General features: G+C 47.7%; 1 long non-coding RNA gene across 1 annotated transcript; it reads right to left on the bottom strand.

The window, feature by feature from the left end:
- Positions 1 to 175: 175 nt before the first annotated feature.
- Positions 176 to 26,829, bottom strand: LOC104864611. Its single transcript, XR_780951.2, has 3 exons — positions 26,693 to 26,829; positions 3,369 to 10,132; positions 176 to 3,249 (listed from the first exon to the last, which is right to left on the bottom strand). It is a non-coding gene; the product is annotated as an uncharacterized LOC104864611 (long non-coding RNA).
- Positions 26,830 to 27,697: the final 868 nt, after the last annotated feature.

The raw sequence follows: 27,697 nt of genomic DNA, 5'->3' as shown, positions 1-27,697 counted from the left end.
TTCAGACTCCAAAATATCAGGCAGTCTTGTCACTTCTGCTACATTCAGGGGCTGAGACCAGTGTCACGCTAACCCAGACTTAAGCGCAGGGAGTCTCACCATAAAGTCATGGGACAGTAGCTTTGGATGTGGTGTGGTGTGCTGTGTGTGTGTGTGTGTGTGTGTGTGTGTGTGTGTGTGTGTGTGTGTGTGTGTGTGTGTGTGTGTGTGTGTGTGTGTGTATTTGGGACCATGAAAGCAGCAAGTCTACTAAACTAACTAAAGCCAGGAATTCTCTAAAGAAACCCTCCCTGACACTAGAATAGATTGCCCCTAAAATCAAGTTTTTTTTAAATTAGCTTTTGCCTGGATCATGGCCTGTAAGCAATACCATGCTCTTTCCACCTGGACCCAGGCCTGACTCACTCGTCTTAGCATCTCCCCTCCTTGTAGGGAACTACAACAGTACGCCTCGCTATCTTGATCTTTCCCTGGGGTACTTCGTGCTGTGACCTGGAGGAGTGACCCCAGGTGTGGGCATCAGGCTGGGCTGGGGTGGACACCCCTAGTATCGAAAGCCTACATCCTTCTGCAAGCCCACATGCGGGTTTTATTCTTTTTAGATCAAATATTTGTTTTTCCCAAGCGAGGCTGAGATACCAGAAGTGAAGTCAGATGTCAGTTGTCACAATCCCCTCAGGGAAGAGGAGACAGTGAGAGGGGCCTCCTCCCAGGAGCAGGTGCTGCAGGTTTGGAGGAGGTGACATCCGTGGACCAGTGAGTCCTGAGCCCTTGAGAAGTCCTGACTCCTCTGCGTTCTGGTGGCTGTGTCCTGCTCTATCCTGTCTCCTCCCTGGTGTCCCCAGGAGGCTGGCTCCAACCCATCCCTTGGTATTCTCTGTCTCTGTACTGAGTCCTCAGGACTTCTTAGCTGCCCCAGGGACTCCCCATTCCCACAGGGGTCACCTGCCATTTTGTCCTGGGCAGGCTGTGACCTGTATGGCGACTTTGGAAAGGAAGGAAACGGCTACCTGCAGTGCTTTCTGTCCCCAGGGACGGATCCTTGGAAAGCATCCTTACTCACCCTGAAGCCTCTCCTTCTCTTTAAGAAACAGAGACTCAAAAGTTTTGCTTCTCTTTCATAGATACATTGATTGAAGACTACTCAGGTGATGAAAAGCACTGTCCTTTGGAAAGAGAGGGAACTGAGTGAACCCAGGTTTAAGAGCAGAAACTGGGGCTACGGGGCCTCCTTTCAGCTAAGCCACTCCTCCTCTGGGGCCTGGGCTTCTTCCTCTAAATGAGACTGGGATAGGATCCTTATTTCGTACCCAGATAACCTCACAGAGCCCCTAGGTGCCTTCACTGAAGATGTGCGGTGAAAGATGAGGGTGGGCTTCAGTGAGCAGCCAAAGCAGCCGGCCTCTGGGGGCCAGAATTCAAGGAGGACAGCAAGGCAGAGGTCCCCAGGTGCAGCTAGGCCACCAACATTTCTAAGGGCCATCCTGCTCTAAACTTCTGGCTTCTACCTTTCAACCTCAATAACCTGTGCTTTTGTTATTTGTAACCCTAATAAAAGCTACGATACATTACCACTTAGTAGGTGCCACATAGCAGTGGAGCGTGTTTTAACACTGCCTTCATTTATTTTTGGGTCTTCCCCACGAATGAGGGATTAATTTCTTCCCGTTTTAGAGATGAGTAAATAAGAACTTGCCTGGATCAACCCTGACTTATATCCCTGGCAGATCAGGGCTTGACTGCATCAGAGATCTTTAATCCTGGAGGATTTCTATGAGTCAAGCTCAGGGCTCTTCCCAGCCCTGGAGGCTACGTGTAGGGCCTGTTCTGAGCCCCATAACAAGGCAGCCAGTTGGGCTATGGGAGATCTAAGCAGGGCTTTGGGGATGGCCCTTCCTGCAGAAGGAGGAATTTACCCTGGGTGTTGATGGAGAGGGAATTCTGGGCAGACAGTGCAGACTTTGTAAAATGCTAGGGGGCGTGGCCGGGTCGGGATGGGCTCCTGACCACTGTGGTTGGAACACGGTGTGAAGAGGAGCTGTGGGCTGAAGGCGGGACAGCCAGGCAGTTGACATCCTGGAATGGCAGGTGCAGGAGCTGGGGACAAGGCAGTCGATAGGAAGGGAGTGGGGACCGAGAGCACGTGAACTACACTATTGGTGGTAGAGAAAAAGTGGAAATCAAGACAGCTATGAAATTCTAAACTACAGGTAGTTTAAACATGGCTGATAACAATTTAAGGGAAACCCTAAAAATACCTTAAAGGGTATATTTGCTTGTTTTCATAAAGCTGTGTCCTATCCTAAAGATGTGAGCTGAGGCTCAGTGGGCCTGGTTGGGAAGAGAAATCACAATTTCTTTTTAACTTCAGACTGCCTGCTCAGGAAAGCCTCATCCCGCCACAGCTGGGAAGCACTGGCTTCTCACTGAGGAGCTCTTTCTGCAGAGGGAGCAGCTGGGTGTCCCCCGGCTCGCAGGTGCAGGGGAGAGAGCTCTTTTCAAAGTGACGCTGCTGGCAGCACCAGCTTCTTTGCCCTCGCAGCTATGTGTGCCTTGCACCTGCCTGGTGTCACCGATGGACATCTCTGTTCCTGCTTCTGCGGCTGCTCTGGAGGATGCTTCCGCTCAGTTTGCAGCCAGGCTGCGGGGAGGAAGGACCACTGCTGACCTGGACTCTGTTGTCCCCCAGTGTGGCCTTGGTCGAGCCCCTGCCTCTCTCTGCAGCATTCTCCCTGCAGCAGCGCTTCTGGGATCACTTTCATTTCTCCTTGGCATCTGCAGAGCCAGGCACCCAGACGTTAGTCAGGAAATACTGTTTCGTTTTTTTAAATTTTTATTTATTTTTTGGTACCGGGGATCGAACTTGGGACCTGTGCTTGTGTGGCAGGTGGCGGCACTACTGAGCTACATCCTCGGTCCGGGAATTACTGCTTTAAACGGACTCACTTTTCAAAGAGTACCGATGTAGGCTTTCTTATCATTTGTACAAATGCCATATCATTTGCCATCAGAGGACATCAAGGTTACAAACTGTTACACCAGGAAAAGCCTACGCTTCTGTCCCTTGAATCAGTTCCTGTCTCCCTGCCCGTGTGGCGTGAATGAACCCCACTTACGCTCCCCTTGTCTAGGAGCTCAGGCTGCAACCTCACCTCACATGTGCCCCGGAAACACCTGGGGACTTTGCTGAATGCAAATTCTCCCTCAGCAGGTCCAGGGTGGAGCGTGAGAGTCTGTGTTTCTAGCAACCTCTGGGAGGCTGCAACCTCACCTCACATGTGCCCCGGAAACACCTGGGGACTTTGCTGAACGCAAATTCTCCCTCAGCAGGTCCAGGGTGGAGCGTGAGAGTCTGTGTTTCTAGCAACCTCTGGGGAATGTGGTGCTTAGGGTAGCAAGGGTCGTCCAGTGTCACATCCTCGGGACAGGGCCGGCACTTTCACGGAAACACGGCAACAAGACCACTGGACCGTGCTAGCAGTAAGGTGCAGCGCAAAGACCTACCTTCAACAACAAAAGCAAAGACTCCAGAGAAGAAAATGCAGAGGTTTCAGAGGTTTCTTGTTTTTTTTTCATTCAAATATTCTTTTACTTTATATTTACTTCAGGCACTGAATGCTCTTGATGTTTCTTCACAGCCTAGGGGATTAGAAACTAACTCTCCTCACAGCACCGCCCCCTACCACTTTAGTCCAAAAAGCTGGATGCAGAAGGTCACTCCAGCCTTGTTCATGAACGGCACTGGCCTTGCCTGCACTGGGACAGTGCGCTCTGACCTGCTGGAGTGTCTGGGGCTTCCCTGGGTCTGGTCACCTGCCACGCTCACAGTCAGAATGGCGCACCACCCGCTGACTCACTGTGTCCCAAGCGGTCATTGCAGATTCTCCCAGGGGGTCACAAGCTCAAGTCGCAGGTGGTGTGGGGGGACTGGTGGAGCAGGGGAGTGGGGCTGGGCACAAGGTAGACCCAGGACAGAGGAAGCATCACTGGAGCCCAGGCGAGGTGGAGAGGGTGGCTCTGCAAGGGGTTGTGAAGGCTGCCATGTGTGGTGGCTCTGGCAGCTTGGATGGAGCACCTGTGAGCCCACTTTCAGGTGAGAGAAACTGGCTCTAGTTGAACGTGAAGTTGATATCAGAGGCGTGGTCACAGGGTCTTGATTTCTTCCCAGCTGCTAAGAGGTCACAAGGACCAATCGCCCAGCAATTCCTGGCCTTCCTGCTACACTTTGAGGCAATCTCTCTGCTGCTTACAGATTGAGGATAAAAAGCCATAAATCCGGAGGGGCTGACTCAGGATTCGACTGTCCTTTATTGGCTCCAGGCCCCAGGGGGTTCCTGTCCCCACACATGTGGCTCTGCATCTCTGGGGGTTGTGAGCGTACATGCTGTTTTCTGCGTCTGGTGCGTGGCCATAGGAACAGCTCTGGGGCATGCAGGAAGCTGTGCTTTGCTTCCTGGAGGTCAGGGCAGGAGAGGAACCAGCCCAGGCCACGCGTCCCTTTCGCTGCTGTCACTGTGGTGAGTCTGGCAAAGGCCCAGTCAGTTTCCACAGGGTTTCCCTATTGTGACAGCGGTGTGTGTGTGTGGACTCTGCGACCTTGCCAGGTGCTCACTTAGATCTCAAGCATTAAGTTCTATTTTGTAGCATGAGGACTCATGATTTACTGGGACATTTATAGTATTTTAAATTTATTTTTGCTATTGTAATCAATGCAGAAATAAACATCTTTGCACATCTTACTCACACATGGACATACTCCTTTGACGTGAGTTCCCAGAAATGGAACTGCCAGAACAAAGAACGTGCATTTTAATTTTTTCTTTTTTTTTTTGTACTGGGGATTGAACTCGGGACCTTGTGCTTGCCAGGCAGGTGGTGGCACCACTGAGCTAAATCCCTGGCACCCTTTAACATTTGGAAAGATGCTGTCCAATTCACTGTCTGAAGAAGCCAGCCAAGCTTCATGTCCACTGTGCAAGACAGTGGTGTATTTGCAGATACCCCAGCGAGCCTGGATAAGTAGGCACAGGTATCCGATGTGCACAGCACACCTGAGACAGCAGAGGCTCAAGGAGGACACGGGAGCACCTTTAGGTAGCACAAGAGCTGCAGCAGAGCTGGAGTCAAGCTTGGGTCTCCAGTCCCTTCAGCACCGCAGTGAAGGAGTATGGAGGAAAGAATTTTGACTGTGCTGGGGACGCCTGTGTTTGAATTCTTGCATCCAGCTTGCTGTGTCCATGACTTTGGCCCAGATCCTCCATCTCAGCTCCTTTCTGTATGTAATGGAGATGTTGTGAGCATCAGATGGAAAGATGTGCAAGGCTTGGCCCTTAGCAGGTGCTTTCTAAGATCTCATCCTTCCTGGGGAGCCGGGGACCTGGAAATTCTCCTTTAGAGCTCTTCCGTAGTCATCCAAGAAGGTGACTGAAGATTTATTGCCCAGCCATGCATAACTCAAAAAATTATTGCTGAAGACTGTCGAGAAGCTCTGCAACTCAGAAGGATTTTGTTCATTTAGAAGTGAGGAAAAATAGTTCTCTGATTCAGCAAGATGTGTGGCTCAGAATGTAGGAGGGAGGGTTCCAAAAGACTTTTGATCATTCCTGATATAATTATGAAAGTGATTTTGGCAGAGGCCAAATGGATTCTCAGCTTGAAACAGTTCTAGGGGTGAAGTCATTTCTCTATGGGTTCAACGGAAGGCCATCCTATTATTTGCTGCTTTACAGTGCATTGGGGATGCAGGATAATTGGAGAAGTGTCTTCAAAAAATGGCTCCAATCATCCCTCTCTCTGTCTCCAGGTCCCTCCTACATTGATTTTAGGCTTATCCGTGTGACTTGCAATGGAACATTAGAAAATGTGACACAGACTTGTGAAAAGAACTTGATGATTGGAGTTCACCTCCTGTCAGCTTGGGGCTGTGTGTCCTTGCATACAAATCAAGCTGAGCTAACACACTGGAGGAGGCAACTGAGGTACCAAACAACAGCCTTTGAGCCACCATGTGTAATGAGTGAACATGCTAGATCATCCAGCCCTAGACAACATGGGCTTGGCAACATGGAGAACTATAAGATATAACACATGTTTCTGTTTTAAGCCACCAAGTCTGCAGATGGTTTAGTGTATAGATGAAGCTACCATATGATGATATTTATTGAAAGAATATCTGTATGAACCAACAAGGGTCCTAAGGTTGGGAGAAATAACCTTTGCCTGGCCCTCCAAAACATGTTTCAGAACCTTGGACAGAGGCCCAGGGTGGGGCTGTATTTGAACCAAGCTCTGCTTACACTGGGTCCTGGGGTAAGAGAGAGAACAGTGGTTCAGGGTCCGAGATGAGACAGGTGTGGAAGAGAGCATGGCCTAGACATGGGTGCTGGTGAGTCTTGCCAGACACCTGCTGGTTCGGGAAACCCTCAGTCCCAGGCAGCCTGGATGGGGATCAGCCTGGGAGGAGGGCTGTGAATGCTGCACGCTATGGCCTGAGCCTGGCCCCAGTTGTCTCTCCACACACTAGCAACGCCAAGCAGTGTGGGCAGCATGTGGGGTGCCAGTCTCATCCCCCTGGCACCTCTCAGCCCCAGACAAACTGGGGCCATTGGTCAGTCACCCAACTCCTCAAGTTCAGGGAGCTGAAGGGCTGAGGCAGAGGCCGAGGAGGCTGAAAACTGAGTTGCTGGCTGTCTGGGCTAGATACGCTTTGAGGTTTTCCTGACTCTGCTCTCTAAGCACCTCTCCAACCCCTGAACTTTGCATTACTTTCCAGGGGAAGGTCAGGCTCTGTGTCAAGGGAGTCTCAAGTCCATAATTTCATAATAACAGCAATCTCTTGGTTTTGGAGAGTAGACTTTGATCCTTCTTACCTACCTTATCTACCTTGCCCACCTTCTTACCTACATATTATAGGATCTGGCCTGATCTTTACATCCCACCCTCTTAAAAAAGACACAGAATCCAGGTCTACTCCATCACCCAGCATCCTCACTAGCATTGTCTTCCCCCTCTCATTCCTGAAGTGCGAGAGTCAGGGTAGGAGCAGGCATCCCAAAGATCCAGGAGTCTGGGCCACTGGGCCTCTGCTTCCTGGGACTGTTCCTAAGTAGACAAGTGCCCTTAGCATTTGCCATTCAAGTACAGAAAGGAGACTCTTTCACCCCAGTGTTCAGATGAGAGGTTGGACTACGGACTTTCACCTTCTCTGAGCTCTGAACGTGTGGGAGTTGGTGAAAGCCCAGGAGACGTAGGTCTCTGTTGGTTGCATGTTTGTCTGGCTGTCTCGCTGCAGCACTGCCCATTTTCCTGGCATTTGGGGTGGTGGGGTCCTCCAGGTAAGCACCAGGGGTGACAATTCTCATCTCCTAAACATTCAGGAGGCCTGGGTGGTAGGGGATGGATCAAGGGGCCTCCAGGGCATTTGTAAGCTCCTGGGATGACCCAGGGGAAGGGAAGCCTTCGTGGGGCTGAGTGTGTCTGGAGCTTCTGGCACCTCCAGGACTGTCTCCCCGTCTCTCAGCCACCTTTCTTTACAAAGCTAAAATCACATCTTCTCATCTTTACCCCCAGAAAGGAAAGGGCTCCAGACCTGTCTTGGGTCCCCACCTCTGCGGCTGTGGTGGTGGGAAGCTTCACACACAGTCACATGGCAGGAGTTGGGGGAGGAGCAGTTCCCCAAGGACACGGAGTCATTATGAGAAGGAGTGATGAGTAGATAATGCAAGTGATACTCTCTGTAGGGTCAAGGGTGAGGGCCCTGTGCAGAAGGCTGGGTCACGTGTCTGGAGTCTGATGAGTTGGAAGCTAGAGCTGCGATCTGAACCTGAGCAGCTGCCTGTGCAGCCCACAGTTGTCCCTCAAGCCTCTGCCTACTTTCCATCTCCACACAGTGGCAGTGGGGTAGACTCAGGACTTTTCTGGGCCAGGTTGGTTGGGGACCATGGCAAGGGGGAGATGTCTGAATCTCAGAGCATCTTTTGTAAGACAGTCCTGTCCTCATGGGATGTCTTGGGCTGGGCATCAGAAGACCTGTATCACTACTGCAATTTGCTGCTGCCTTGCTGTGTGACCTTGAGAAAGTCACTTTCCTTCCCTGGGTCTCAGCATCTTATCTGCCAAGTGGTGATGATCATCCCTGAGTCCCTCCCACAGGCACTGAGTGGAACTAATGAGATAATTCCATGAATGAGCTTTCAAAGGCTGAAAAGCCCACACAGATGTGAAGATTATTCTTATGATTCTGGGCCCCATAGGATTAACTTAAATTTATGGCAACAGGAGGGATGGGGGTAGCAGAGACATCCAGATGTCTGGCAGCCTCTTCACATGACACAATACGCCCTGCTTTGCAGGCTGGCTCTGGCTTGTTTATTTATGGCCAGCAGTGCACACGAAGCTTCCTGAATCTTCCTTGGAACCCCCCCCCGACTCTTCTGTCCCAGCTGCCCAGGGCCAGGGACTGTGGGTTCATTCTCTGACCGTGCAAGGCCAGGCACATGTTTCCGGTTTCCTCTTCTCTTCTTTCTCCCTCAGATCAAGAAATGAGGACACTGAGTCACTTCTTCGGATGGCTGAGTCTGGATTATCTATTGGCCTTTTCCTGGGAAGAAGCAGTCTGTTGGAATTAGGAAGGATAGGGGGCTGCCATCCAACTCCATAGGAAGCCAGTGGATGGGCTCTGTTGGTTGGTGGAACTCTTGAGCAATTTTGCTTCAAAGCTGCAGGACCTCTCAGGGCCTGTAATACAAGGATGAGCTTGCTCATCAGCAAGGAGACATAGCAACTATGTTTCTCAAAGATTTTTTTTTTTTATCCTGCTCCTCTCCCCACCCCAACAGCATTTACAGTACCGGTGTCCCGCTGAACACCACACTATGCGCAAGTGACTTAGCACCGTGATTCCATAGATGTGGACGAGGAGGGCCAGCTGGTGAGTCAGGTGAAGCGGAGAATCCATACACCACCCGTGCTTCTGGGAGTTGGTGTGGCAGCACCAGCCTGCTCACCCCTGCCCAAGAAGATCTCTCCGCCTTCATGAGGGCCCAGGGTGGTTTGCAGTTTGGAAGGACATGGAGCCCCTTAGAAAGCAGCACACATGCACCTGCTTGGCACAATACTCAAGGAAGGAGAGTGTGAGTCTCAGTTGATTGGGAACGGTGGACATGGGGGAGCACCTCTGGTTTCTATCTTTCCTGAGGATCGGGCTGGAAGGGCGGGGAGGAAGACCTCAAGGTAGAAACCAGGGCACTGCTCATGGCCCACTGTCTGCAAGGAACGTCTGTTCAACAGCTGTCTTGTGAGGCCCCACCTGGGCCCCAGGAGCAGAACGTGCCAGGTGCTGAATGTGCCAGAACCTGCAGACCCAAGCGATTCGCACCTGGTGGGAGGTGCTGGGATCCGCAGCCTGGAGGCTGATGATCACAGCAGCCACCACTGTTGAGCACCTGCCCGGCCCAGGCACTGTGCTTGCCGCTTTGCACGTCTTTACTCATCTCATTCTCACGTAAACCCCATGATGCGGGTGCTGTTGTGGTCACCGTGAGGTTGCAGAGGAGGAAAACAAGGTGAAGAAAGGTTAGGGAGCGCATCCAAGGCTGCAGGGCTCGTGAATGATGGAGCCAGGATGGATTTCTGCCAGCCGGCTGACAGCAGACTCCACAGTGTTAAACCACAATGCTCTACCGCCCCTGCAGAGTATCAGGGCATTGGGAAATGCTGCACTGATTGGCTGTGATATCCATGGAGATGCTTGTGAATGCAGAACATTAGCGCCTGAATCAGCCTCATCAGGCTTTTAGTCAACTGCATTGATTATAAAGGACGAAGGAAGGGCCCAGGTAGGGTAATGGATTGGCCAAAGTCGGCAATTTCTGGCTAGACTAAAAATTGAAATTCTTGACACCAGAGGGAATAAGAGGAGGTTCCTTGTCCCTCACTCAACCTCCAGCCACATTGTTTCTTCTTCCCCGTGGCACCTCGGAACCCAACCTGCCCCCACCTACTCTGGCAGCCTGGGCCTAGAACTGTTCTTGAGTACCACATCCACATGTCCCCAGAGCGTCCTGCTTGGTGAAGAATGGGACTGGCTGTCTCAGCCACCACTGTCCTCACCTAGGCCCAGCTGTTGATCCAGCTGAGAAAGAGACAGAGAGAGAGGTGGGGGAAAGGGAGAGAGAGAGAGAGAGAGAGACAGACAGACAGACAGAGAGAGAGAGAGAGAGAGAGAGGGAGAAAATTAATGACAAGAGCAATGGAACTACTTTACAATGATTTTTGTGCGTGTGATCAAATAACTTCCCCTGAAATATCACAAAGCATTAAGATCCCTACTTCAAAATGCTTTATCCATTAAGGGCTTTTTTCTGATTCAATAAACAGGATTTCAGGCCCTGCTCTCTCCCACTCTGCTGCCCCTGCTCTGGGGACAACATGAGTCACTTCCAGTGCAGCTTACATTAAGCTGTGCAGTGGATGGATCTTTAATCTTGCTGAACACATGTTGAGAAGAATAAGACCAATTTTGTCTAGGAAACCAGGGGCCACACTCGGCCGGAAATTAGCTCTCTGGGTAATCTCAGTCCTTGTTTGACCAAGGCAGGCGTGTGAAGCTTCCTGGGAAGCCCTTGAAGGCCCCAGACGGCTTGGGTCCAAGGCCGGAGAGAGGGAAATAGTCCTCACTGGGATCCATGCCCCAAATCCTTTCGAGTTTCTCCTTTCAGCACAGAAAGAAACGCCAATCCAGGCTGCTTACAGATCAAGGCTAATCTGGATGTAATTCCCTGCCCAGCTCACCGCACCCTTAGCAACACATAAATGCAGATTAAAGGGTTATATAAATGCAATTTTCTAATTAATCAGTGCAAATCCAGCTACTGCAAGGGACATAGATTTCAGGTTTTATGTGAGAGGTTTTCTTGTTTGAGTTCAGTTTACAAAATACAGGTTCTGTCCCTGTGATTTTTAACACCCATTTGCCATGGGAGGTGATGGGAGTTCCGAGAGTCCCTGGAAATGTGCCTGTCAAGATCCCATGGACCCAAGCTCTCAGTAAGAAATGTTGGACCATGGTCAATGGGTTGGGAGCCAGTGGGTTAGCTTTAAATCTAGCCTCTCTGTATCCCAATTTCCTCATTTCCAGGAAGGTAAAGAGACCTGCCAGTGAGGTGGCTATGAGGACCAGACGCTGTGTTTGAAAGTGGGGAGCATGGGGCTGGTGAATCATTAGCTGTTATTTTTCTTTTTGCAGCTGAGGGTGAATATTCTAGGGATTACAGTGCAGGAGGTGGCCCACAATCTCAGGGCTGAGACTGTATTTTTCTTTTCTGGCAGGATTCTGTGGCTTAATGTGCCTTTTGTAGAGAACAAATCCAGGTTGACAAAGCCAGGAAGGGGTTGGTCTCATGGGGTCTCCTGCCCTGCTTTCCCAGAGCCCCACCAGACCAGCCCAAGGTCGGCCTGCAGGGGACTGCAGTGTTTAGCTGGGGGTACAAAGGGCCGGTGAGAAAGCGCATTTTACAGTGACATCAATGGCAATGGCAATAACACTTTAATTAGTAACTGATGGGCCAGTTGTGTTGAGAACTTTGTCTCATGGTCTCACTATAGATTTGTAATGGCCAATCCACGAGGTGGTACCAGTTTTATTCCCAATATTTGGACGAGGATGCTCAGACCTTAAAGGGCCAGAATAACCCTCTGGTTGCCTCCAATCACGAAGCTTTCTTTAAATGGACTGTAAGTTTCCTGCCTGCTTTTTTTCTTACTGCTCTTCTGTGTGTGTGTGTGTGCACACGCACGCGTGCACACACAAGTATGTGCCTACTCAGGTCCCGTGCTCACAAACCCACACCTCCCCGCTGCCCGCTCCTGCAGACACACTTACCCTGAGTGAAACAGACATTCAGGTCCACCCACACCAGCACAGCATACGCCCACCCACCTGCCCAGTGCAGACACCTCACTAGGAATGCACCCCAGAAGGGAGGCAGCCAACAGCAAAAAGGGAGGACAAATTTGAGAGTCTTCTAAGCTGGGTGATTTTTAGATATCTCAGATTCTTTAGCAGTGAGGGTGACCAGGGTCACAGGTTCAGCAACCTGAGGACCTGCTTCAGGTAGAGCTCCCAAGCTCAGCTTTTAGGACAGACGCGAAGATCCCCTCTCCGAATCATTCTTTAACTTATCTTAGGCATAGACTGTTACCTCTGACCCCATCCACGACCTCTACCTTCATCTCTGACCTTGGGCAACCCCTGGGCATCTCTGGCCTTCCATTTCCTTTTCTGAAAAATGTACTAAGTTTTGCTTTTCTAGCGCAAGAGTTTCTGAGGCTTTCATGAGAAACTGCTCACAGACAGAAGTGGGATGGGTACCAGTGACATTGAAAGGAAAGGGGAACTAGGCTCACAGCAAGTGCGAGCTCTGGAAACCAGTTCAAGTTCAACTTCTCCTTCTCATCCCTGACCCTCTGTCGTGCTGGAAACACCAGGGCTGCGACTGCCCACGCAGCTTGGCAAGGGATGGGTACTGTCACTTTAAAAGTAAAGCGAAGTGTTATTTAGCTGGACTATTTTTTCAGGTGTGTTCTAATTGTACTAATTAACTCTAAGGTAGATTTTAGCACTCCAGCCTCCATCGCTGCCTTCAAATGCCAAAACAAATCTTGCCATAATTACCAGCAATCCTTTTCATTACCGGCTGCCTAATTATCCTATTAATAGCACATCCTAAGAGACAGTATTTGCTTGGCAGGCAAATATTTGTTTTTAAATGAGCAAACACAAAGACAAACTGCTCTGTTTGCAGAAGGGTTCCAAAATGCAAAATGGCTTAGATTCATGGAAAAAAATAATAATCCAAGTAAAACCAAATGCTTAATCCATCTGAAGCATTTGCGTATTAAAATATATATATGTTTTCCTGTCCTGGTTCCCGTTCTTCCCACAGGGTTTGGATTGGAGAAGGGTTCATGAAGACAAAGCTGTGACGTGGAGCTAAGGGTTGTTTGGGTTGGGGCTGCACTTGAGGGAAGAGGAGCAGACAAGAACAAGCACACACGGGGTACTGCAGTAGTGCAGCCAGAAGGAAGCTCTTGGAGCCTTGAGACCAGGGGTTCTGGTCCCACCTGGGAAGGTACCGGCCGAGAGTGCATCTTCCCAGGCCTGTGGGCTCCTTCCTTCCTGTCTTTCATCCATACAGAAGCATACAGCTGAGGAGACGGCAGCATTACCTCCCCATCCTGTCCCCGCTCCAGCTTTCTCCTTATCGTTGTGTACTCGAACATGCGCTCTTTATTTTTTTCCAAAAACAAGAATGGGATCGTACCATCTATTAGATGGAACCACAGGAAGCTGCAGATCTATGACTGCTTTATGACCTATCAAAGCACAATCTCCTGTGGTTAAACTAAGACACGTTTGTGTATTTACAGTTGCAGTGTTTAAAACATCAAGAGAATGTAGCTTGGTGACACAGTACTGGCCTAGCCCACTCCAGGCCCTGGGTTCCATCCCCAGCACCAAACAAACAAAAGCAACGGCCTCGCCCAGTCTCTAGAGTACTGCATGTGAAGGACAGTACCATAAGGAAACCAGTCTCTCCAGATGGCCCAGGCAGCTCCCGGGCCTTTCCTACTAACACACTGCCCAGCTCTGCCGCCCCAAAGACTCCTCCCACCCCTGTGTACATTGCTGGCTCACCCCTGTGGGCTGAGCGCCTGTCCGCAGACTCTGGGAACTGCTGTAATTGTGCTAATTTCCACAACGTCCCTGTTTCTCCCAGCCTCATTCCCACACCACCACTCCCAGGATAGACCGTTTACCTAGAGATCTTAGGTATCACGGGGGTTGTTTACTAGTCCCCTCCTGTTATGGCTTGTGCCTTGACGTCCCCCCAAAGCCTCATGCAGTCATAGGTGCGGCTTTTACTGGAATTGAGTCAGGGTGCCATGCTCCCTTGTTGGTTTTGTTACTGTCTGTGTGCATGAGCTGTTTCTTCTCTGGAAGTCTGTCTGCCATGCCACCCTGCCTTGGAGCCAGCCAATGATGGACTGAAACCTCTATAAGGTGTGAGCTAAGTAAACTTTTCCCCCTTTAACTTTGAGCATCAGGCATTTTGTCTCAGCAAGGAAAGAAACGCAACTAAGACACATACCCCCGACCTCCCTCCCACTTCTAGAACCCTCAATGGCTCCCAAACACCTCCTGGGTGGCACAGTCCTCCCCTGTGTTGAAGGCCCCCCTGGCAGTGGGCTTTGTTTCCTGTGGTCTCTGTTGCTGCCTCTTTCTCTTCCCTGAATGTTTGTGAGAAGACACAGTCGGGCAGTTGAAGGTCGTCATAGGAGCTGCTCCCCTCTATTTCATCAACAGGATTTGGGGTGTCTCCACAGGGCCCTCCCAGGTCTTGGGCTTGTCACCTGTCACACGCATCAACGATGTAATGAAATGACTTCCTTACGGTTGCTGTTGGGCACCTGGCTCTTCGCAGGACTCAGTCCAAGGGGCTCTGTTTTTACTCTTCTTAGAGTTGATGCAAATGGCATTTTGCAACACGGGATCTGGTTAATGCTTTCTCTAGCTTGTCAGAAAAATGTCTTCTTTGATTCTTCATTTTCTGAGGATATTTTCACATTCAGTGAACAGCTGTTAACCAAGAAGTTAAAGTTTTCTTTTTTCTTTCTCACTACTGAGGAGTGAACCCAGGGTCTTCCCACTGAGCTACATTCCCAGCCCCTTTTTATTTATTTATTTAAAAATTTGAGACAGGGTCTTGCTAAGTCACTGAGTGACCCAGCCTCCCAGAGTGCTGGGATTACAGGCGTATGCCATCATGCCCAACAATCTTTTTAAAAATTTGACACTGAAATGCTATCTTATATCATCAGACCGCCTGATGTGAAACGATGCCAGTGTCCCTGAGTAAGTCACTAAGTCAGTCTCGTCACTGGAACGAAATTCCCCAAACCCACAACTAAAAGGAGCAGAGGGTTACTTGGGCGCATGGTTTTTAGAAGACTCAGCCCGTAGTTGGCTGGCTCCAAGGCAGTAAGGACCTAGGGGGAAGAAGAAAGCTACTTGCAGCCGGGTGGCCAGGAAGCGGCGCTGGAGAGGAAGGCGCCACACCCCTGTGACCCCAGCAGCCCAGAACTCTTTGGTGGATGAATCCACTGACGCTGTGATACATTCACCTGCCAACAGCCCTCCCTCTGAGAACATCTAGTTCCCAAAACAGCCACGGTGGCTTCTGCTCTTGGTGAATGGTCCGTGCCAGTACTATCTGTATCTCACCTTGGATTTTAGCATTCATATTTATTATTTAAATTTGTGAATTTAATCAGAGTTTAACCATTGTGATTGTTAACCGAGTGTGTCAACTCGAGTAAGGAACGTACAACTCAATGGGATCAGTGTAACCCTGGGTGTGGCTGAGGGATTTGTTGAAGGCAGAAGACCCACTTCTGTGGGCGGACTTGTCACTTGACTAGTATAAAGGGGAAATGAAGAAAGAAGGCAGGATTGCTTCTGTTTCCTAGAGGAGCTCCAGTCTTTGCCTTTACCTTAGATGTCATCTCCTGGCTTCCGGCGCAAAATCTTCAGCCTCTCGATACGAACTCACGCAGGACACTGCTGTGAGCTCCATGTCTTCACCTGGAGCCTCCGGACCTCTAGAGCACAGACAGCCCTTGCAGACTCCCACATTTGACCCTGAGTGGCCATTGTAAGCCAATCTTGTAAATCCATATATATTTGTGTATCTTGTACTAAACCTGTTTCTCTAGTAAGCACTGACTGATACAACTATTTAATTTTGCCATTTAAAAAATTACAATATACATATATCCTCCCCTTGAAGAGTTGTTTCTTCTATGTTCACTTGATAATTGTATTTCCTTACTTTAATAGATTATAACTTCTGTCTCTAGTTCTCTTGTGCTTTTCCGTTTCCTTTCTTGAATCTTCAGTTAAGATTCATCTCTCATCTGGCTGAGGCACGTCCTGGAATATGTTTTTCCAAGAGGGGCATGGGTGCTCTGCCTTCTGGGACTTCTGTATCTGAGGAAACTGTGTTCAGCTCAGCTCTTAGATGAGAAAAAATATATTAGGTAGGGAATTTCAGGCCATCACCTTTATCCCCTATACCCTGTTGCCTGCAATATGATTTTGTTTTAAAATCATATCCATGGGGGGCTGGGGATTTAGCTTAGTGGCTCTGCTCCTGCCCCACAAGTGCAAAGTCCTGAGTTCGGTCCCCAGTACTAAAAAAAAAAAAAAAAGAAAAGAAAAATCATATCCATGTTTTTCTGGTGTATGGCGCTATTGAGAAATTTGAGTTGAACCTGTTTTTTTTTTTTCTTTCTTTTTTTAGGTCCAATGCTCATAAGACAGATTTTTAGTTCTTGAAATTTCAAAAACCATTTCCAGGATAAGTCATTGTTCATTTGGTCTTGCTGTGACAAGACAAAACAAAAGATTTTTTTCTACTTAAAGACTGATTAGGGACTGGATTTCATTTTCTTATTTTTTTTTTTCTTCAAGGAACAGATAAAGTAGAGATGTGGTAGAATAAACTGGTGTGCCAAACCTCTAGCCCAGTTAAAATTTTTTTTAATTAAAAATTTTTAAAAATTACTTACTTGATTTTTAAGTTGCATACATGTATAGTAAAATTTATTCTTTGGTATAGAATACTGTGATCCTCCTGCCTCAGCCTTCCAGAGTGTTGGGATTATGGGAGTGCATCATTTTTCTACAATATTAAAGAAACCTCTTCAAAAATCATACTTCTCATGGCCTTGTACTGCTTCAGCATGTGAATGCACCGTATTTTATTTAACTATTACCTGAGCGTTGGGCATTTGGACGGTTTCCAGATTTTCAATGTCACGAGGAATACATGATATCATTTTTAGATATTTTCCTTAGGATATATTCTAGGAGAACTTATTTGCTAAGCAAACATAAACTTTCTGAGATTCTTGAGATGTACACTGTCTAACTGCTTTTGAGCAGTCCCCTCCTGGGAGACTATGGTTGTTCCTGCCATCATTGTCAAATTAGTCCTGCTCACGCGTGGCGTTTTATTGTTTTATTTTGCATTCTCTAAGTGCTATGTGACATTCTGTGATACAGACATAACCATATTTCATTTAACTAGTCCTCTTTCATGAGTCACTTATGTGGCTAATGATTTCTCACAATCAAAATTAATGTCACATTGAATGTCCTTGTACACAAATTAGTCACATCGCTGATCACGCTGTCCTTTCTCCACTCTGCCCACAATTTCCTTGGGTCCCTGCTGCCTGAGAACTAAACAATCCTTCTGCTGGGTCATTCTCCGACTCCCTCACCCTACTTCATTTTTTTCTGGGTTATTATCTTGGAATATTTCAACAGCTGTGGCAAAATATCATAGATCAAGTTGTTTATAAACAACAGAAATTTATTTCTCATGGCTCCTGAGACTGAGAAGCCCAACATCATGATGATCAAATTTGGAACCTGTTTCCAGCTTCATAGATGGCACCTCGTCACTGTGCCCTTATGTGGTGGGAAAGGCCAGCCAGCTCTCAGGGCCTCACTGAGAAGGGCACTAATCCTGTTCCCAGGGGCTCCACCTTCATGACTTCCATGCTCATGAGCCAGAAGAGGCTCCACACCTACTCCTGTCACTCAGAGGCAGTTTCCCCTGCGAGCGGGAAGTGGCCAGGCACAAACATGGACCATAGGATTGTCACCTGAAATATCTATTTGTTCAGGATCTGGTCTCCATTGTCCCAGTGCAGCTCTACAAACACAGATCTGTCTATTAGAAAGTGACACACATTTATGGGATAAAGTTTATAAGTAGAAAAATAGGATAAGGGATACACACATAAAATCATTCCTGTTTTCATCTATTTCCTTCTGTTCTTTAGTTGTTATGTTTAATGAACTAGGTTCTATATGTATTATACCACAATCTGTGTGAGTGTGTGTGTTTGTGAGACCAGCAACCGTCTAACCTGTTGTAATCAGCTCTCTGCTCCCACTATGCCAGGAGCCCATACTGCGAAGGTCACTCAGTCTATTGACACTTTCCTGTGCTCATTCACTGGCCCTCTGTCACCCTAGCGAGCCCTCTCAAAGTGTTGCCTATCTGGGACTCTCTGACACCAGCACCCTCTCGTCCCTCATTGTTTTAGAATGCCAGTAATAATTTGATTAAATATTTGGAAAGGTAACATTTTCACTTAATATAAACAAAGCTCCATGGTTGATCAGTGATTTGTAGATCAGAATGGCTTGGAAGGGAGCTTTCATTCAGAACTGGGGACTTGGGGGCAGAAGGTGAAGTGCTTTGGTTACTTTCCCAAGGGCGCTAGGAAGCACCTTGTGTCCCCAGGCCATCACCCATCACAGGGCGAGGGAGGCTGGGGTGGGACAGGGTGGAGATCAGTTTGTCACCAAGACATCCCGGGTGCCTGCAGGAATAAAGAAGGGAGATCCACCCGTGTGCACGTCCCCACCCACCAGGCCAAGTCCCTCTCATGGGTCTTAGATAGTCTGAGCTCTGCGCTGTCACACACACCCTGGGAGTGACCTTCCCTGACCATGTTATTTGGAGATCCCAAGAGACCCATCAAAAATTGAGCCCCATGGGGGTGGAGCAACTTGTCTTGTTTCCCAAGCTGGTTAGAAGAGCATGAGGCAGAGGGAGGCCTCTCAAGGCCACCCCAGTTGCTCACAGGACCCCACTTTCTCTTCCTGGAGAAGGTTGCTTGCTCTGGGGGACTTCAGCGCTGGTGGTGCTTCTCAACTTTAATGTGCGCAAGAAGCTCCTGGGGTCTTCCTCATAGGCAGAGTCCAAGGCAGGAGGTCCAGGCTGGGGGCAGAGACAGGTTCTGTGTCTTCCTAGCAGGCTCACAGAGATCCAGGTGCCCTGAACTAGGTGCCATGCTGGGAAAAGAGATTATTTCCCTAACCTCATTCCTGCCCTTCCAAAGACAGAAATCACCACCAGGCAGAAGCTTTTAATAGAACTAGGGGAGCTTGCAGGAGAAATTTCACTCTGAAATGACACACAGATCAGTACTGGCTTATTCCAATATTTGGCTCAATTTTTTCTTACTTAAAGCACCACTGATAAAATGAGCCTGTGTCAGGAAGGCAGAGAATGACCCCTAACTGACAGGACCACTCCCCGGAGAGCTTGGGTGCTCCACTGTCACATGACTGCTGTGTGGTGTGTGTGTGTGTGTGTGTGTGTGTGTGTGTGTGTGTGTGTCCTGTAGGCCTTGGAGGTGCCAGTCCATGGAGGCTGCATCTTGGGCATCCTCAGCACTGCCAGCCTCCCTGCCAGGCTGGAGCCGAGCTGAGGCAGTTAGAATAAACCCTGGGGCTAAGCATCCAAAGGAGATGTGTGAAAATTGTCCCGCAGTGTGCCTTGTTGATGCTGATTGGCACATGCTATGGGGAAAGGGACAGAGCTCACAGTCACAGTGGGACCCTGGGATCACATTCTGGGAGGTGATGAGCTGCCCGTGTGAAGGCAGCCCACTCGCAGCCAGATCACAGGCGACATCAGGTCCCCAGAGTCCACCCTGCCTCTGAGCACCACGGGAGAGAGAGTGGTTGCTGAGGCAGCAACTGGCGATCAAAGGGACCAAAATCCTCAGAGATACAGGGGTGTGGTGGAGGGCGTGAAGAGCTGCAGATAAACTACCACAGTGACCCAGAGGGGTCCGGACAGGCTTGCCGAGGGCAGGTTGAGCCAAGGGGCCAACTCAGTCCTTGCCATCTTCTGCCATTTACAGAGCATTTGTGGGAACCCCTCAGGCAGGCACGACCCTCCTTGCTCTGAGGTGTCAAGGTGACTGGAGCATGGGCGCCCGCAACCAGGCGGAGGGACAAAGCAGCTTGGTAGAGCCTGTGTGGTCCTTGCCAAGGGCTCCAGTGCCGTCACCCTCCGGACTCAGCCTTTGGAGAGGACCTGCCTGTCACAGAGGCCCCACCTTCCTGGCACTCACATCAGAGCAGGGACTTTGCCTGGATCACAAGGATGTCAGGATTCAGTAATGTAGCACAGTGCTAGGCACAAGAAAGCCCTCAATAAATGTTCTAATAGTACACAGGGGCGAATGCACACATATTTGGACAATGAATGCGCAGGGACGCATAGGACGTCACAACATCTCAGAGGTCAAGGGCAGATACAGCAAACCCAGAAGCTCCCTTTCACCTTCCCTCACCTTATTCCTCTCTCTAGAAGTGCTAGCTGTGAGAGTTTGTATTCTTCCAGACTAGTTTATAAGCATTTATACACTTATATGTTACTATAGAAATGCCTGGTTTGTCTTATGTTTATAAAATAGCGTATGCATTGTTCTACAACCTGCTTTTTTTTTTTTCTGGCTTAACAATATGTCTTCGCAGATATCTCCATTTCCCCCCGTACAGATCTCATTATAAAACCTGCTGTGGGGTGCTCCACAATATGGGTGGATCAGTTTAACGTCCCTCTGTGGATGAACATTCAGTTTGGTTCTTTTTCCCTTCTTGTTTTGGCAATATAGCAATGAACATCTTAGACATATTGCTTTGTGTACATGTGCAAGTATCTCTCCAGAGCGGCTACTGCAAACTTTGCACGGTGTAAATACTACTGATGATGCCACGTTGCCCTCCAACAGTGATGTTCCAATGTGCAGCTGCCTTTGATGTCTAAGAAAATCATTCCTTCCATCCCTCTCCAACAAGGGATGTGTTTCTCCTTTCTCTCCCCCGTTTTTGCCAATCTGATAGACAATCAACAATATCCCACTCCTGCTTTAATTTTCATACTTCTGGGTACTTGTGGCCATGTCCATTTTCTCATGGTTTGTTGGCTATTTTTTTCTATGCATGTCTGTTCCACATTCTTTGCTTGTTGCTCTGCTAGATTTTCTTACTGGTCTGTAAGTGTCATCAGTGTATGGTGGGGGAACCACTGAGCTAAATCCCTGGCCCAATTTCTTTGTCTTTTGTTCATTTGACAAATATTTTCACCTAGTCTGTTCTTTTGGCTTTGTGTTAATCTTCATCACCTTTTTTTTTTTTTTTTTTTTTTTTTTCTGTACCAGGGATTGATTGAACTCAGGACCTCATGCTTAAGAGGCAGCTGGCGGCACCACTGAGCTAAATCCCCGACCCAAACTTCATCAGTTTTATTACGTCAAATTTACTAATTGCCATAGAATTTTGAGTCTTAGAAAGATCTCTCCAAGACCATATTTTCTTCTAATACTTTTATTGTTTCATTTGTTATATTTAATATTTTAACCCATTGGAATCCTTTTTGTGGGGCACAGGGTAAGACAAAAAACCTGGTTTTACCTTTTTGTCCCGTGATTTCTTTTTTTCCCAGCACCATCTCTTAAGAAAAGTCTGCACTTATCTCACTGATCAGGAGTACACCTTTATGATTTAATGAAGAATTATGTTTACATGTATTCTAAACTGGCAGCTCTCACAGCCCAGACCTAGCCCATGTTTTTTTGCCTTTATGTTTATTTTGTATAACTTAATCAAATGTTTGAAAATTTAAAAAATACAGAAGGATAGACCAGCGGAGACCAAAATGTCTACCAAAATCTGTTCTCCTTCCTTCTTGGGTATTTCCCAGTTCCCCTTGCAATTGTCATCATGTGACCCAGTCCAAGCCAATAGAACATGAGCAGTGACCTATGCTTTTTTTTCGGTAGGGTCCATGAAACTTCCCTTGTGCTTCTCTAGCCCTGTCCCTTCCCATGGTTGAAACATCAAAGACTTTAAGCAAAATCACTGATTTTCTAACTGGTTGTACAAATTGTACTCTACATACAATTCTGCACCTTGTTTATTCAATTAATGTTATATTTTGGAGACATCTCTGTCTTGACACCTTCTGAGGTTGGTTTTTTGTTTGTTTGTTTGTTTTTGGTTTTTTGAGATAGGGTCTCACTGTGTAGTTGAGACTGACCTGGAACTCACTATGTAGCCCAGGCTGGTCTCGAACTCACAGTGATCCTCCTGCCTCAGCCTTCCCAGGTGCTGGGATTACAGGCATGCGCCACCACGCTCAGCTCATTCTGAGTTTCTGCATTCTTTTGTTGTTGTTTTTTTGCTACCGGGGATCGAACTCCGGTCCTTGCACTTGCAAGGCAGGTGGCTAAATCCCCAGCCCTCTGCATTGTCTTAAGGCTGGAAGACACATCTGTACCTGGCACTCCATGGTACAGAAGAATGGGTCTTTTATGCTACCAGCCCTCTACAAATAGATATTTGGGTTGTTTTTGGTCTTTTTATTACAAACTCTTTAGCAACATCCAGCCTTGTACAAATAGTTTTCATCTGTCGAAGTATTTCTGTAAGATCAATGCCTAGATATGAGATTTCTGGGCCATGTGGCATAAGCATTTATAATTTTGATAGCACTTTTCATTTGTCCACACGTAGGCCAAGTTATACCCCCAGGGGCAGTCTCTGAGATGGTCCATTTCCTTACCCCTTACCAGCACAGCAAGGCATCAAAATGTTCTATTCTGCCAATTTAAAAGATGAAAACTAGCTTCTCATTGGGATTTTAATTTGCATTTTTCGTATTATGAATAAGAATGAATATCTATTTGTGAATTTCTATTTATATGCTTTGCCAATTTTTCTCTTGTGTTATCTTTTTCCAAAAGATCTCTTTATAGTTATTAGCATTTTGTCTATTATATAAAATACAAATTATTTTACCGGATTGTCACTTAGTTTTTGTCTTTATGGGCGATATTACTGCCATGAAGAATTTTTTTTATATGGTTGATTTTTTTAATGGATTTTGAGATTTTAAATTATTTGGGAAATGTTACCCACTATAAAATTATATTCTCCAGTGATCTGCCATATTACTTTAAAGGCTTTATTTTTAACATTTAGATGTTGGCTCCACTTATTCAATCCACTCACCAAACATTTATCAACTTACTATAAGCCAGGCCATTCTAGACACTGTGGATATAGCAGTGAACCAAAAAATCCCAACACTCTGGCTTCATGGAGTACACATGCCAGAGAGAAAAAGCAGGCAATAAACAGAGAAAGTGAATTAAATAAGTGGTACACTTTGTGTCTTAATTACTTTTTTCATTGCTGAGACAAAATATTTGACACCCAAAGTTAAAGGAGGAAAGGTTTCTTCAGCTTACAGTTTGTAGAGGTTTCAATGCATAGTTTGTTGTCTCTGAGGCAGGGTGGCAAGGCAGAAAAGCATCACAGAGGAGAAACAGTCCACAGCAAGCAGGCAGGTGACAGCGCATTAGCCCTCTTTTTGTCCGTTATATTTCATGCAAGCTGCCACCCTTACGTAGATGTAAGACTCACATCCTTAATTCTAGCTAGAACTATGCCAAAGCAATCAGTGGATTGATTTAGTAATCACACACCCTTGATCCCAGCACCATGCACTCTAGATCTGGCCACCTCTGCAAAGCAACCCCCCATGACTGCATGAGACATTGGGGGTCATCTAGATACAAGTCATAACAACCAGGTTAAGTGCAGGTTATTTTTGTGTAAGGTGGAGCATGGATCTAACTTTATTCTCTTTCTAGATGTCCACTCAGGTTTCCCCTATTATTTATTGCATAATCTCTCCCATGTTGAGATTACATCTTTACCATACTTTACATTCCTTTATATATTTGTATCTGTTTTTTAGACTCCTTTCTGTTCATCTAATCTGTTTATTCATCTACTAGCACCATTGTTTTAACTACTAAAGCTTTAGACTGTGTTACTGTGACAAAGATAGTTCTGTTCACTCTTTATTCTTCTTTTTGGAATTTCCCTATTATTGCTGGTTTATTTTTTTTCCAATTGAGCTTCAGAGTCACATGGTCATTTCCTCTAAATTGATATTAAGCATTACTCTAAAATTACCAAGTAACTCAGAGTATTGTAAAATACTCAGCATCCTCAGAGTGCTCTTAACTATACAATCAACATCCTTATGGTGAGAAGCCTTCCTATCCAAGAGCATGGTATGTCTTTCTGTTAGCTTACGTCTTCTATTATGTCCTTAAGGAGTATTTAAATTCTTAATTTAGTTCTTACACATGCATAGCATTTAGACATTTTTTTCATTAGCTAGAAACATTGAAAAATAGAGTTTACTTTATCAAAATCTGGATTTTTTTTCTTCTCATGAAAAAGAGAAAGATCTGGGAACACAGACCCCATGTCCTGCCAGGCAACAACTTGATCACCCATTTGGCAGAAGCCATGAATGTGTTCCCCACATCACTGGGATGAGTCCTGCTGTGCACCTCTGTCACTGCCTGGCCTTTAAAAGCTTTGGACTGGGGACTCAGATCCAGCAATGCCCACCCCCTCATGCACATGTGCATTGTTGTGAAGCCCTTGCATGTTCCTCCTGACCCACCCTCCTCACCTGCCCTGGGTCCTCAACTGCTTGCTCAGTGGAGTTCTCTAAGAGCCTTGGTATCTTATCTGTCTTGTCCCATGGACAGGGCAACGGGCCCAGAAAAGAAATGTACTAGTCAGCTTCATGTTACTATAATAAAATAAGTGAAGTGGTTAGTTTAAAAAGAGAAAAGGTTTATTTAGCTTATAGTTCTGGAGTTTCCAGCCAAAAAAACAGATGTCTCAGTTTTTTTGGGTCCCTGGTGAGGATTCTAGATGGCAATGGTAGGGAGGGCACAGTGGAGCCACTCACATTTGAGCCAGGTGTCAGAGGAACCCCCAAGAGGCTTGGGTTCCATAGTCCCCATGGAGGGTGCACCTCCAATGACCAAGGAGCACTCACTGGGCCCCACCTCTTAAAGATCACAGCACCTCCTAATGCTACCATCTGGAGACCAAGCCACACAGGGACTTTGGGGGACACTGTCCATATTTAAATCATAGTAGGAAGCTGGATGTGGTGGTGCACTCCTATAATCCCAACACTTGGGAGGCTGAGGCAGGAGAACTGCTGCAAGTTTGAGGTCAGCGTGAGCCACATAGCGAGTTCAAGGCCAGTCTGAACTACATAGTGAGACCCTGTCTCAAAAACATCAAATTAATTAATTAATAAACTGAGGTTATTGTGTGGTGATTCTCTGGCATATGCGTGCACACGTGTGTGTAAAATGAACCAAACATAAAACTCAGGGGCCTGGGGAGGATGCTGTGGTTCACAAAAGGTCCACTTGGGACCCCAAGATGGGTCAGAGTCCAGTCGCAGTGGAAGGGCTACCAGCTTCTCCATCCACTGGTCTGGGGGCTGGTGCCCTTTGGAACCAACCATGACATATGGGCTCCAGCAGCCGAGCAACGGATAGCAAGAGCCTGTCTGCCTCTCCTCTCCCATGGCAAGTATTAGTGAAGGACACAGGTCCCCCTGCAGGGATGGACAGAGGGAAACCACAGGCTTTCCTTTCTCTCTGTCCCCAGGGGTGGCAGAGGGATCTACTATGGAGCTCAAATCTCTCCCATCCTGAAACACAGCTGCATCTTTCCACCTGTGTGGATCTTTCCAACTCCTGCCCCAGCTCTCTCTTCCCTCGCCACGGTGCTGCAGAATCGTGTGCACCAAAAGTTCTCCACTTCTGTAACCTCCGCTCCCTCCTTGGGCCACCACCCTCTGGCTTCCATGTCCCCTGACCAAGATCACACACCATGGCCACCACAGCATGCTTCTGCTGGTGAGAGCCTCAGGGTGCTTTCCCAGTCCTGTTCTCTAGGACCGCTCGGCTGCAGGCGGCCTATTTGTACCTCCCTGCTCTGAAACCTCTGGGTTTCTGTGGGACTGTTTCTTGATCCTTCTTCTCTGTCTGCGCCTTGTCCCTCCTCCCAGGCCCCCTGCCCACAGACCAATGCTTTCAGCTGTGACTTATTTCCCATCGTGTTGTCACAGGCACTGTGTGCAACTGCTTTCATCCCAACTCTGGCCATTAGTACCATGGGCCCCGCCATGCCCTGCTTAGCATGGGCTGGATGCACAGACGGGTGAATGATCTACGCTTCACAAAGTGTTTTCCTTTGAAAGAGGGTAGCACCCTAGGCCAGCACTGAAGGTGACAGGTCACTCAAGGGTAAAGTATTGGGCACTTTCCTAGCAAGTGTGAGCACACTTTCCAGAGGAGTTGTGGATCTGGGCAGAGAGAAGGAGGCCATGGGAGCAGAACCAGGCTGATTCCCGGTCCTTTTAGGAACAGAATCTAGGGGCCAGGGGTTTGGCTCAGTGGTGCTGCTGCCTGCCTCGCAAAAGCAAGGTCCCGAGTTCGATCCCCAGTACCAAAAAACAAAAACAAAAATAGAACAGGATTTTGTACTTGTTGCTTAATCATGTTCAGTTAACCAGGGTCAAGAATAGAAGGGCAAGGATGGACACAAAGAGGGTCATCAGAGAGAAGAGATGACAAGGTGGACAAGGCAGGGAGAGGGTCACCGAGAAAGAGGGAGAACGCAGGGGGGAGAAGGGTAGGGTGCATTGATTAGAGAGGGGCAAGATGGCCTGCAAGTCCCAGGGATGTGGAAGCCTGTTCAAACCTTGTGGTGACCACAGAACCACCAGTGGCGTGGTAGGTACGATGGCCTCTTGGCAATCGGACGGCATTTCACTGTTTCTTCTCTCCTTGGGTACTGACGCCTGCTGTACGGACAGGTTACAGCCACCCCCACGCCCCAACTCTTAGGAGGCTTTCTTACCTTGAGAATAGCCCTGGCTTCACTGTGTCGCCTGTGATCTCTTTGCCATCTGTCCCCTTTTCAGAATATAAGGCATGGGCCGGGGATTTAGCTCAGTGGTTCCACCGCCTGCCTCGAAAACCCAAGGATCCGAGTTCAATCCTGGTACCAAAAAAACACACAACAAATAAACAAAGAATATAAGGCTTGCTCCGTGCCTCTGACCAGTGGCAAAGAGGCCAGGACAAAGGAATGAATGAATGGAAAGTCACAACCTCTGCCCTCAAGGGGCTTCCAGTTTTTCTGGGGACCTGAGAAAAAACAAGATGGGATCAATTAGATTCAGTTGCTAAAATGTGTGCGTGTGCATGTGTGTGTGCGTGTGCACAAAAGAGGCACTGGCAATGCTTAGCTTGTCTACTCCGCCTTCCTGCCAACGTCTCTGTCCCATCATGACAGAAACCAAGAGCTCAGGCGAGGCAGTGTTTGCTTAGTGGCCCCGTCACTACATTTGTCACCTATAATAAATTTGTCGTGAACAACTAGCGTTGGATTCATAGAAACAAACGATCTGTTCATTACCCTGCTTCTGTTGTTGGACAACGAGCTCTTTCTGGAGCTTTATTTTCTGTTTCCAATGAGCTGCTGAGTGTGCAGTTCTGAAGCTGGGAGCTCCGCTCTCTCACTTCCCGCGAGACCTGACTCAGCGCCTTCCTTGGGAAACTGGTGAAAATCGGCATCATAATAATAATACCGTACCAATCTACGTGGCTGTAGGAGAATGAAACAAGAACATGCTCAATGAGGGTCACTTATTACTGTTGTCATCTCCGTGTCCTCCATATCCCATAGTATGCCTTTCACCTGATAGGTCTTCAATAAATGTTCTGCAGTTGGAAACATAAAAACATCACTTGTGTTTGGAGCTGAAAATCATGACGGTACTCCCAAACATAAATTTTGTGAATTCAACAACAGAACACAGAGACAAGAAAAATAAAGTTAGTTGTCGAAGACTTGGGGGGA

Source organism: Fukomys damarensis, unplaced genomic scaffold, assembly GCF_012274545.1.
Source record: "Fukomys damarensis isolate Sample0158 unplaced genomic scaffold, DMR_v1.0_HiC HiC_scaffold_25, whole genome shotgun sequence".
Taxonomy (NCBI): Eukaryota; Metazoa; Chordata; class Mammalia; order Rodentia; family Bathyergidae; genus Fukomys; species Fukomys damarensis.
The sequence above is the reverse complement of the archived record's forward strand: the minus strand, read 5'-3'. Positions and strand labels throughout refer to the sequence as shown.